This window comes from Hylobates moloch, unplaced genomic scaffold, assembly GCF_009828535.3.
Source record: "Hylobates moloch isolate HMO894 unplaced genomic scaffold, HMol_V3 SCAFFOLD_16, whole genome shotgun sequence".
In the NCBI taxonomy this organism is placed as follows: domain Eukaryota; kingdom Metazoa; phylum Chordata; class Mammalia; order Primates; family Hylobatidae; genus Hylobates; species Hylobates moloch.
Genome location: NW_026652291.1, coordinates 85429193 through 85442191, shown reverse-complemented (window position 1 = coordinate 85442191; position 12999 = coordinate 85429193).

Genomic DNA, 12999 nt, shown 5'->3' with positions numbered 1-12999 from the left:
CCTGATTCTTAGACCTTGATATTTTGCATGACATCAAATGGCCTTCTTCATCCTAAAATGAGAGGAAGGAAGGAACTTGGTGCCTTTGGCTGGGAAAAGCACTACTATCTATCTAAGGAGACCACTTAACGCATGGTTTCCTTGTGTTTGGAAGAGTAATATATATGCTTTTTGGAAGGGGAAAACAGGAGAGTATTCTCTCAGTGGTTTGTGTTCAATGGGGGACACCATTTGGAGTTAGCCAGGGGTATCTTTGGTGAGCTTCATGGTATAATGGAGGTGATATAGACAGTAAAATGCATATTTTGGTGTCTTGAAGACCCTGGCCTTCGGTCCCAGTTTCATCCTTTAACAACAGTGTGGACTTGGGCCAATTATTGTCTTTCTCTCTAAAGATATGTTTTCTCTTTGTTAAGATACACTTTGTAATACTTCTAAGGTTTTGGATTTACTAATAAAACAGCAACAGCTTGTATAGTGCTTAATATACACTATGTTGAACACTTTGCTTATATTAACTTCTTTTTTTTTTTGAGACAGACATTTTGGCTTTGTTTCCAGGTTGGAGTGCAGTGGCATGAACAGAGCTCACTGCAGCTTTGGCCTCCTGTGCTCAAGCGATCCTCCTGCCTCAGCTTCTTGTGTAGCTGGGACTACAGGTGTGTGCCATTGTGCCTGGCTAATTTTTTGATTTTTTTTTTTTTTTTTGTAGCGACAAGGTCTTACTTTGTTGCCCAGGCTTGTCTCGAACTACTGAACTCAAGCAATCCTCCTGCCTTGGCCTCCCAAAGTGCTGGGATTACAGGCATGAGCCACTGTGCCCAGCCATATTAAGTAATTTAATTTCCACAATGACCTTATTAGGTAAATACTATTCTTATCCCCATTTTACAGATGTGGAAACTGAGGCACATTGGAGTTAATTGCACAGGATCAAACCTCTAGGGAGTGGTAGCACTTGGATTTTAATCCAGGTAGTCTGGCTCAAATTTACACTTTAACCATGACACTATCCCGCCTCAAAGAAGGCTACATGGATGAGGCAGAGCATCTAGTACATGCATTCTCAATGAGGGCAATATTGCCCTTAAGGGAATGAAAACTGGTTCTTGGAAGGGGGCAAAAAAGCTTTATTCTTTTTACGTACAAAGCCCAGTTAGTCATATAGTACACAAACAGATTTACAGTCTATCTGTGGTATTAAGAATTAATGGGGGAGGAGTGATTAGGAAAAAAGGTAAAAAGTGTCCAGATGATGCCAGTAATGTGAAAAAGTATGAGATGCAACGCTCTAGAGCAATGCTAGGCACACAGCAGGCATTTTATAAATTTTCCTTCCTCTTCTTACGCCATCGAGTTTGCGAAGTGGAAAGTGGCTATATTGATGTGGCCAAAGTGTTCCCCAGCTTGAGGATGAGTTGTGGTCTGCGTTTAATACAAACGGCCAACAGGCAGAGAACGGATCCAGCCACTGGACCTGCACTGAGCAGAAGGCAGGTAGGGAGTGAATGCACCACGGCTGCTCAGAGGCCGTTTGGAATGCACGTTTAGCTTAGTTATTAAGTGAAATCTTTGGGAAAATTATACAAGATTTCAATGTTATAATCAGTCTGCTATTCAAGAATAGATGAATATTGAATCTCAACAAATACATGGGATAAATAATTTCTGCAGTAAGTGTAACATATCTCTTGGGTCCCAGCTCTGTAGAGTAGACAAAAAAAAATACCTCAGACAAATTCCCATGTATGTTTGAAGAAGAAATTATTTTATTTACAGATGTCTATTTATATAAAATCTTATCTTTAAAAGAAAACATTAATACTGATACAGCACAATTAAATACCTCCCATTTCCTCCTCTGTTTGGGGGTAATATTGTTTTAATTATTTTACTTGTGAGTATTAGGCCTACTTATTCTATTTTTGCCTTTCTGGCCACATTAATTCTCTGTTCTATATGCTCTGGATACAATTTATGAGTATAACTCCTATAATTTAGAAACAATATAGGGCATATAGCGAGCCTCTTAAGGATGTTTTAAATGAAATAGGACATGCAGGATGCTCTTTGTCAAAGCGAGCTTTGTAGGACCACCTACTTTACCTTTCTTTTGGTTCTATTAATGCATCCCTTGAGTCAACCATATCTCTTACCAGGTACCCGTGGAGTTTTATCATGGCTGTTAGGGAGCTGAAAACAGTTATTTGCCAACAGATAGCTTTCTTAGCCAGCTTTGCCAGAGGGAGCTGGAGTTCTTTTTCGATAGAAAATGAGGCTCAATTCAGGGTCAAAAGGGGACAGACTCTCTCTAACCACTTATGCCCTGAAGTGCTGAGGGCCAGCTGATGCTCAAGAGAGCCACTTCTCCTTGGAAAGTGCAATCTAGGTGAATGTCCTCATGAAAGATGGAATCCTCTTCTCCCTCTCGTCTAGGTAAACAGCTGGCAAAGTTTTGAAATGGAAACAAATTGTTTTCCATTTTCTTGATTCATCTCCCTTGCCTTTGCCAGGTAGCTCACCCTAATCTTGATCTCCCTGGTACAACAGCCTCAGACAGCATTCCCTCTTCCTCTGCCCAGGGCTTATTGCTGCCCCATGGGAGAGGGGAGAAAGTAGAGAATAGGATCTGCTCTCATGGAACCTATTCTATTCTAGGTCACATGCTGTAGGGGACTTGGGTGGGAATTCTAAGACATGAGTCAAAAAACAACGAAGCGTTAAGGAAGGTTGTTTGGCTCAGTGTGTCCATATGAGGTTTTTGTGGGATCGAAAGCTATGATGGTTCTCTGTGACCTGGTGTGAGGTGCTAAAATTCTCTGTCTAATGTTGATGCTGGCGGGGCTGGTTCTAGTGCAACAGGAGACAATGCTAGTTTTCTTCAACTTCCAAACTTTATTTATGTGGCAGCCATGGGATTTGCCTCTGGTTTCTCCAGGAAATGCAATCGATGGAAGACCCCAGCTACTGTGCTCTGAAGCCCATCAACACGTTTCTGCTGAAGCCATGCACCCCATGGGCTGCTCCTGGCCAGGGACTAAACCAGGCTGGAACACTAAGGCAGGCCTTCATCTCGGAGGCACAGAATTCCTCTTTCAAGTGATTTTGGCCTGGGGACTCCCCAGTGGCCTTGTTGAATATGCAACTGCACTGCAGTCTTAGCTGCTTCCTTCTAATCTTCCTTCTTTCCTTCACTCTCCTCTTTACTTGAAGTCAGATCTTCATCGTGTTTCTGACAGTTCTCCAAGTCTCTCCTGGCTCCCTCCCCATTTATCTTCTCTCACAGGCATTTTCCCTAAACGATTTCTCATACTTCTTGTTTTGGCTCTGCTTTCCATAGAGCATGCTTAGTGTTTTACCCCCCAACCAGTCATCTCCTGCCTTCTGGCTTCTGCCTTCTCCCCTTTCCACTCTCTTAAAACTTACTCTCAGGTAAAATGATCTGAGATCAGCTATTTTGGATTACTTCTTCCAGCTATATTTGCTTAATGAAATATCTGTGTTTGTGGAATAAAAGTCCTGGTCCCTGTAAAGAAACTTCAGATTCTCACGAGCCTTTGGGTGGCTCAGAGACTATGTCCTGCTGGTGACTTGCTAATCGGCTTGTATGTAGGGTTGGTCTTAGAGTTGGCACCTCTCACGGGATATCTGTGGTTTTGCAAGCGTGCCACATATGAAATACTTATGGGAAAGCAACACTTACTGTTCTTTGTAGCTGAGCCCCCACCCACTTTGGACCAGAATTTAGGGAGTTCTCTCATTTAGGGAGTCCAGGTGTTTGGACTCACCTGAAGTGGCACTAGCTATAGACCCCCCATACTCAAAGCTCCCTCTAACTGTGTGATCTGCCTTAACCCAGAAACTGTTTGACTCCTGGGAGTTGTTTGGCAAAGTGTTGTGATTGCTTCTGAAAGACAGCAAAGTGGAAGACTATAGGGCTTTGCAAGGCAGGAAGATGGGGAGAACAGGGACATGTGCCCCCTAGATCCCAGGCAGGCAGTTGTTCTTTACAAGGGTACTAACTGAGAAACAACTTTCTACTGGCCATATAGTCATGCAATTATGATAAAAATAATGACAGCTATTATTTCTTGAACATAGGCTGTAAGCCAGGCACCACTTAGTGCTTTACCCATATTGCCTCATTTAAATCTCCTTATAACCTTGGGAAATGGGGACTAGTCCATCATCCTATTTTGTAGCTGGGAATCTGAAACTGAAAGAGATTGAGTAACTTGCTGAGGGTCACAAACCTGAGAAATGGCTAAGCCAGGATTCCAACCTAGGGTATCTAATGGCTTCTACTTCTTGCCAAAAGTGTTAAGCACTGATGTGTGTCATTCTCTGAATGGCATTTGCTTGGAGCTGTGGATTGGTGACCTGGAGAGAAGCTCTGGTTGGGTCCTGAGGGGCCAGTCTCTTGGGGAGGGAGGAAAGGCATGGCCTATAGGGTCTTTCAGAGAGTGAGTACAGAGGAAGAAACATTTGTTGGGATGCAGGCAGACATTTCTCAGGCCTCCTTAAAAGTGGAACAGCCATAAAGTGTAAATCAGATGAAAGAGTCTGTTCCATTCACTGCCTAGAGTTAGTACCTGAGATGAAGTTTTCTAAATAGCTGCTAGATCATCTGTGCCATCCACATGCACTGTTGTTCTATTGGCATTCACATTCCCTCTCTATTTGTGAGTCTTGGGTGTTGATCTGTATTGTTAATGATGAGCCAGGGAGACATAACATTTGGAACAAGCAAGCATCAGTGATATTTATGTGTGTCCTGTTAGCTAAAAACTTGGTTTTGTGCTGCCAATAAAATTGGGTGACAGCTTTCTTCCAAGAATTTGTTTTCTTCTCCTCTTATCTGAAAATGTTGCTATGTCTCAGCTGCACTTGGAAGGCAACAAATAGAACAAAACATAAATATGGCATGGTGTCGGATTCTGAAGACATCCATGATAACAGCATGACTTGTTTTTAAACGACAAACAAAATCCTTTCCAGAGTGAAGAAAAGAGTGGGCGGGGAAACCTGTTTCTCCAAATGAGTTTAGTTGATAGTCGGAATGGAAGCTCTTGTTTCACAACTTTCCCCCAAGATTACAAATGTCATTGAAGAAAATGCAAGACCTATTCAGAAAGGGTGCTCTATATACATACATACGTAGGCCACATGCTGTCTTACACAGGGTAGGTGCCTAATTAATTTTAATTGATAATGGTGGCTGTATTCGTTGTCTATTACTGTGTGACAACTTACCTCAAAACTTTGTTGCTTAAAACAATAATATTTATTATCTCCCATGGTTTCTGTGGACCATGAATCCAGGAGGAATGAGCTGAGTGATTCTGGCACAGGGTCTCTCCTGTGGTTGCGTTGGCCAGGGCCACAGTCCTCTGAAGGTGTGAATGGAGCTGGAGGACCTACTTGTGTGGTGCTTCACTCATATGTCTGGAAATTCTTGCAGGTTGTTGGGAGGAGACTTCAGTTCCTTGCTGCATAGACCCTATCCCTAGGGCTATTGAGTGTCCTCAAAACATGGCAGCTGGTTTCCAAGAGTGGGTGATCCAAGAGAAAGAACAAGATGGGAAATAGTGTATTTTATGACTGACCCTTGGAGGTTATGCTCTGTCATTGCTGCCACAATTTATGTATTCAGAAGAGAGTCACTAAGTACAGACCACACTCAAGTGGAGGAGAATTAAGCTCTATCAAAGAGAGGAGTATCAGAAGACTTGTGGACATATTTGAAAACAACCATAATGATACTTGTGCCAAAGGGACACATTGAAAATAAATTTCTCACTAGAGCAACCTTCATCCGAGGATGAAGATATCTCTGACATCAATCCAGGAAGATTGTCACTGTCATAGAGCAAGTCAATAAGAAGAATGATGAACAGAAGCTTATCTTTTTATGGAAACAAATGAGAAGTGAAACCGGCTCACTGCAACCTCCACCTCCCTGGTTCAAGTGATTTTCCTGCCTCAGCCTCCTGTGTAGCTGGGATTACAGGTGGTGTGCCCCTATGTCCAGCTTACTTTGTGTATTTTTAGTAGATACCGGGTTTCAGTGTGTTGGCCAGGCTGGTTTCGAACTCCTGACCTCTAATAATCTGCCTGCCTTGGCTTCGCAAAGTGATCGGATTACAGGCATGAGCCACCACGCCCTGCCCCAATAAGTAGTTTTTTGATCCTTTCTCTCCTACTACTCTCCACCCTCAAGTAGGATCCAGTGTCTATTGTTTCTTTCTTTATGTCTGTGTGTACTCAATGTTTAGTTCCCACTTGTAAGTGAGAAAATGTGGTGTTTGGTTTTCTGTTCCTTTGTCACTTCACTTAGGAGAATGGCCTCCAGCTCCATCCATGTTGCGCAAAGAACATGATCTCATTCTTTTTTATGGTTGTGTAATATTCCATGGTATATATGTGCCAGATTTTCTTTATCCAGTCTACTGTTGATGGGCATTTAGGTTGATTCCATGCCTTTCCTATTGTGAATCGTGCTGCAGTGAACATACATGTGCCTGTGTCTTTATGGTAAGAATGATTTATATTATTTTGGGTATATACTCAAAAATGGAATTGCTGGGTCAAATGGTAGTTCTAAATTCTTAGAGAAATCATCACATTGCTTTCCACAAAGGCTTAACTAATTTACATTCCCACCAGCAGTGTGTAAGTGTTCCCTGTTTTTCTGCAACTTTGCCAGCATCTGTTATTTTTTGACATTTTAGTAATTGTCATTCTGACTGGTGTGAGATTGTAGTTTTGATTTGCATTTCTCTAATGATTGGTGATATTGAACTTTTTAAATATGCTTGTTAGCTGTGTATATGTCTTCTTTTGAAGTGTGTCTGTTCATGTCCTTTGCCCACTTTTAATGGGGTTGTTTCTGTTTTGCTTGTTAATTTAAGTTCCTTGTAGAGTCTGGATGCAGAGTTTGCAAGTATTTTCTCCTATTCTGTAGGTTGTTTGTTTACTCTATTGTTAGTTTCTTTTGCTGCACAGAAGTTCTTCAGTTTAATTAGGTTCCATTAGTCAATTTTCATTCTTGTTGCAATTACTTTTGTTGTCTTTGTCATGAAATCTTAGCCAGGGCCTATGCTCATAATGGTATTTCCTAGGTTATTTTCTGGAGTTTTTATAGTTTTAGGTCTTACATTTAAGCCTTTAATCCACCTTGAGATGATTTTTGTAAGTGTAAGAAAGGGGTCCAGTTTTAGTCTTCTGCATATTGCTAGCCAGTTATCCCAGCACCATTTATTGAATAGAGAATCTTATCTTCATTGCTTGTTTTTGTTAACTTTGTTGAAGATCAGATGGTTGTAGATGTGTGACACTATTTCTGGGCTCTCTATTCTGTTCCATTGCTCTATGTGTCTGTTTTTGTACCAGTGCCATGCTATTTTGGTTACTGTAGACTTGTAGTGTAGTTTGAAGTCAGGTAATGTGATGCCTCCAGCTTTGTTCTTTTTGCTTAGGATTGCGTTGGCTATTCAGGCTCTTTTTTGGTTCCATGTGAATTTAAAAATAGTTTTTTTTCTAATTCTGTGAAGAATATCATTGGTAGTTTGCTAGTGATTGCCTTGAATCTGTAAATAACTTTGGGCAATATGGTCACATTAACAATATTGATTCTTCTTATCTGTGAGCATGGAATGTATTTCCATTTGTTTGTGTCATCTCTGATTTGTTTGAGCAGTATATTGTTTTTTCATTGTAGCGATTTTTCACCTCCACAGTTAGCTGTATTCCTAGGAATTTTTTCTTTCTGTGGCTATTGTGAATGGGGTTGTGTTCTTGATTTCATTCTCAGCTTGGATGTTGTTGATGTATAGAAATGCTACTGATTTTTGCACATTGATTTTCTATCCTGGAACTTTGCTAAAATTGTTTATCAGATCTAGGAGTTTTTGAGCAGACACTGTGGGGTTTTCCAGGTATAGAATCATATTGTCTGCAAACAGAGATAGTTTGACTTCCCTTCTTCCTATTTAGATGCCTTTTATTTCTTTCTCTTGCCTGATTTCTCTGGCTAGGACTTCCAGTACTATGTTGAATAGGAGTGGTGAGAGTGAGCACCCTTATCTTGTTCTGGTTCTCAAGGGGAATGCTTCTAAGTTTTGCCCACTCAGTATGATGTTGGCTGTGGGTTTGTCGTAGATAGATCTTATTATTTTGAAGTGTGTTCTTTCAATGGCTAGTTTGTTAGGGTTTTTAACATGAAGTCATGTTGAATTTTATCAAAAGCCCTTTCTGCATCTATTGAAGTGATTACATGGTTTTTGTTTCTAGTTCTCTTTATGTGGTAAATCACATTTATTGATTTGCGTATGTTAAACCAACCTTGCATTCCAGGGATAAAGCCTACTTTATTGTGGTGGATTTGCTTTTTGATTTGCTGCTGAATTTGGTTTGCTAATATTTTGTTGAGGATTTTTGCATCTATGTTCATCAAGGATATTGGCCTGAAGTTTTCTTTTTTTGTTGTGTCTGCGTCTTTGCCAGGTTTTGGTATCAAGATGATGCTGGCCTCATAGAATGAGTTAGGGAGGAGCCCCTCCTTCTCAATTTTTTGTAAGTAGTTTTAGTAGGAATGCTACCAGCTCTTCTTTATATATCTGGTAGAATTTGGTTGTCAATCCATCTGGTCCTGGGCTTTTCCTTGTTGGTAGGTATTTTATTACGAATTCAAATTTGGAATTTGTTATTTGTCTGTTCAAGGATTCAGTTCCTTCCTGGCTCAGTCTTCGTAAGTTGTATATTTCCAGGAGTTTATCTATTTCTTCTAGGTTTGCCTGTTTGTGTTCATAAAGGTGTTCATTGTAGTCTCTGAGTGTTTTTTGAATTTCTATGGGGTTGGTGGTAATGTCTCTTTTTCATTTCTGATTGTGTTTATTTGGATTTTCTCTTTTTCTTTATTAATCTAGCTAGCAGTCTATCAGTTTTATTTATTCTTTCAAAGAACAAACTCCTGGATTCATTGATTTTTGTATTTTTTTTTTTGCATCTCATTTTCCTTCAGTTCAGCTCTGATTTTGGTTATTTCTTGTATTCTGCTAGCTTTGGGGCTGGTTTGCTCTTGTTTCTCTACTTCCTCTTGTTGTGATCTTAGGTTGTTAATTTGAGATCTTTCTAACTTTTTGATGTGGGTGTTTAGCACTATGAACTTTCCTCTTAGCATTGCTTTATCTGTGTCCCAGCAATTCTGGTATGTTGTATCTTTGTTCTTATTAATTTCAAAGAATTTCTTGATTTCTGCCTTAATTTTATTGTTTACTCAGAAGCCATTCATAGCTGATTGTTTAACTTCCATTTAATTGTATGGTTTTTAGTGATTTTCTTAGTATTGATTTCAATTTCTATATTATCATGCTGTCATTTGACAGTATATTTGGTATGTTGTTTTTTTTTTTTTTTGTCAAATTTTCTGAGGATTTTTTTATAGCTGATTGGTCGATTTAGAATGTGCCATGGGCAGATGAGAAGAATGTATATTCTGTTTTGTTTGGGTGGAGAGGTCTGTAGATGTCTGTTAGGCCCATTTGGTCAAATGTCGAGTTTAGGTCCCAAATAGCGTTGTTAGTTTCATGCCTTGTTGATCTGTCCAATACTGTCAATGCGGGTGTTGAAGTCTCCCACTATTACCTTGTGGTTATCTAAATATCTTCATAGGTCTCTAAAAACTTGTTTTATGAATCTGGGTGCTCCTGTGTTGGGTGCATATATGTTTAGGATAGTTAGTTGTCCTTGTTGAATTGAGCCCTTTACCATTATATAATGTCCTTGTCTTTTTTGATTTCTGTTGGTTTGAAGTCTGTTTTATTTGGAATTAGATTAACAGCCATTACTTTTTTTCTGTTTTCCATTTGCTTGTTAGAGTTTTCTACATCCCTTTAATTTTAACCTATTGGTGTCACTGCATGTGAGACGAGTCTCTTGTAGACAGCATGCAATTGAGTCTTACATCTTTATCCAACTTTTCCTTCTGTGCCTTTTTTTTTTTTTTCTTTGAGATAGAGTCTCGTTCTGTTGCCCAGGCTGGAATGAAATGGCATGATCTTGGCTCACTGCAAAGTTTGCCCCCGGGTTCAAAAGATTTTTCTGCCTCAGCCTCCCGAGTAGCTGGGATTACAGGTGCCCACTACCAGGCCTGGCTAATTTTTGTATTTTTAGTAGAGATGGAGTTTCACCATGTTGGCCAGGCTGGTCTCAAATTCCTGAACTCGCGATCTGCCCCCCTTGGCCTCCCAAAGTGCTGGCATTACAGACATGAGCCACTGCACCTGGCCCCCTCTGTGCATTTTAATTGGCACATTTAGCCTGTTTACATTCAAGGTTAATATTCATATGTGTAGGTTTGATCCTGTCATTGTGTTGCTATCTGGTTATTATGCAGACTTGATTGTGTGGTTGCTTTGTAGTGTTAATTGTCTATGTACTTAACTGTGTTTTTGTGGTAGCCATTAACAGTCTTTTCTTTCCATATTTAGCACTCCCTTAAGGACCTCTTGTAAGGCAGGTCTGCTGGTAACAAATTTGCTTAACATTTACTTGTCTGAGAAGGAACTTATTTCTGTTTTGATTATAAAGCTGTTTGGCTTGATATAAAATTCTTGGTTGGAGTTTCTTTTCTTTAGGAATGCTGAATATTGGCCTCCAATCTTTTCTGGGTGGTAGAGTTTCTGTGGAAAGGTTCACTGTTAGCCTGACCTGGTTCCCTTTGTAGGTGACATGCCCCTTCTCTCTAGCTGCCTTCAACATTTTTCTTTCATTTTGACCTTATGGAATCTCATGACTATGTGTCTTAGTGATGATCATCTTGTATAGTATCTTGGAGAGGTTCTTTGCATTTTCTGATTTTGAATGTTGGCCTCTCTAGTGAGGTTGGGGAAATTTTCATGGAGGATATCAAATATGTTTCCCAAGTTGCTTGCTTGCTTTTTTTTCCTTTCAGGGACACCAGTGAGTCATAGATTTGGTCTCTTTACACAACCCCATAGTTCTTGAAGGTTTTGTTCATTCTTCTTTATTGCTTTTTTCTTTATTTTTGTCTGAGTTATTTCAGAGAACCAGTTGTCTAGCTCTGAGATTTTTCCTCCAGCTTGGTTGATTCTGCTGTCAATATTTGTGATTATATTCTGAAATTTATATTCTGAGATTTTTAAGTGAATTTTTTAGCTCTTTCAGTTCAGTTTGGTTCTTTCTCAAAATGGCTATTTTGTCTTTTATCTCCTGTATTGTTTCATTTTATTCCTTAGATTCGTTGGCTTGGGTTTCAACTTCTCCTGAATCTCGACGATCTTTATTCCTATCCGTATTCTGAATTTTATTTCCATCATTTCAGCCATTTCAGCCTGCTTAAGATCCATTGTTGGGGAACTAGTGCACTCATTTGGAGATAATAAGACACTAGCTTTTTCAGTTGCCAGAGATCTTATGCTGGTTCTTTCTCATCTATGTTAGCGAATATTCCTTCAATCTTTGCAGCTGCACACATTTAGATGGGTTTATTTTGCTTTTATCTTGTTCGATGTTCTTGGAAGTTTGATTGTAATATAAGATGGGTTCAGTCAACTGGCTTGCATTCGAATCCACTCCTGGGTCTTTGAGGAGCCTCCTCTGATTACTGTCTCTGTGTCTGTGTTTCTTTTGTTGGGTGTTCTGGTTGATGAGGCTCCCTTAGGCAGGGACTGCAGTTGGCAGACAGGACATATCTCTGCTGTGTTGGCCCTAATCTGCTGTTAACGTGCTTTTCAGGGAAACACAGGGTTGCACCTGCCCCCAGAGTTCAGGCACATGTTGTGTCAGGAAGGGACAAGGTGTTGTTCTGCTGCTGGGAGGGAAGCTCTAGCAGGTATGGCTCATCTGGCTGTGAGAGGCAGGGGTGGGTGGAGTTACCCACCTCACGGTACAGGTGTTTCTTGGGACAACAGGAGCCTGCACTTGCTGGCTAAGTTCAGACAGAAGTGAGACTCCTGGGCTGGAAGTTCTAACAGGCATTGTCTGCCTGGTCACCAGTGGTGGGGTTGAGTGGGTCATCTACTCTGTTCTCTGCGTGCTTCCCGGGGCAACAGGAGGTTGCAGCTGCTGGCTGAGTTCACATAGAAGTGGGACTGCTGGGTCAGAAGCTCTAGCAGGCGTTGCAAGCCTGGCTACCAATGGCAGGGATGGGTGTCACCTATTTTACCTCCAGGGACAATAGGAGGCTGTGCCCTCTGGCTGAGTTCCCACTGAAGTGGGATTGCTATGCTGGAAGTTCTAGCAAGTAATGCCCACCTGGCTACCAGTGGTGGGGGTGGGTAGGGTCACCCACCCTGTTGTCCAGGTCCTTCCTGGGACAACAGGAGTCTGCGCGTACTGGCTGAGTTCATACAGAAGTGGAACTGTGAGGCTGGAAGCTAATGCCAAGCCCCGTGTGGCGAGGGGAGGTGGAGCAATCTTACTGCTCGAGACACCACAACTGCAGCCTCTATTGGGGCTATGGCACCAGTGCTGGTCGCTCTGGGGCCCAAGGCTGGTAGAGGTCCCCTTGGACTCCGGAGTTGCCCCGCAAAAATGTCTAGGTGGCCTTTTGCCTGAGTCTAGAAGTGCGGTAGGGGATGGGTGGGGGCGGGGGGGACGACCACGGGGATTCTCTCATTCCTAGCCTTACAGTGGTTTCTGTGGAGAGGGTGAATCCCCCAGGGGGCTTTCCCTCACTCACCCTTTCCCACGTTGGAGAGGTTCTCCTGGCTCTGCCCTGAGCCCAGACAGGCTGGTGCCCAGCTTCGCTCCTCACTGTTCTCTGTGTCCCCCTGCTGCCTTGATGGATCCCAATGCGGTTTCTCAGATGATCCGCTTGCAGGGTCAGTGTTCACTAGCCCTTTTGTTTCCTCTCTGTGAGAGCAGTGCACATGAGCTACTTCCAGTCTGCCATGTTGGCCCAACCCAGTAAAACCCTATTTTGCTTCCTCTGTGAAGTGGCTCTTCTTTCAATTTGAAAAGTTTATTTATTTTTTC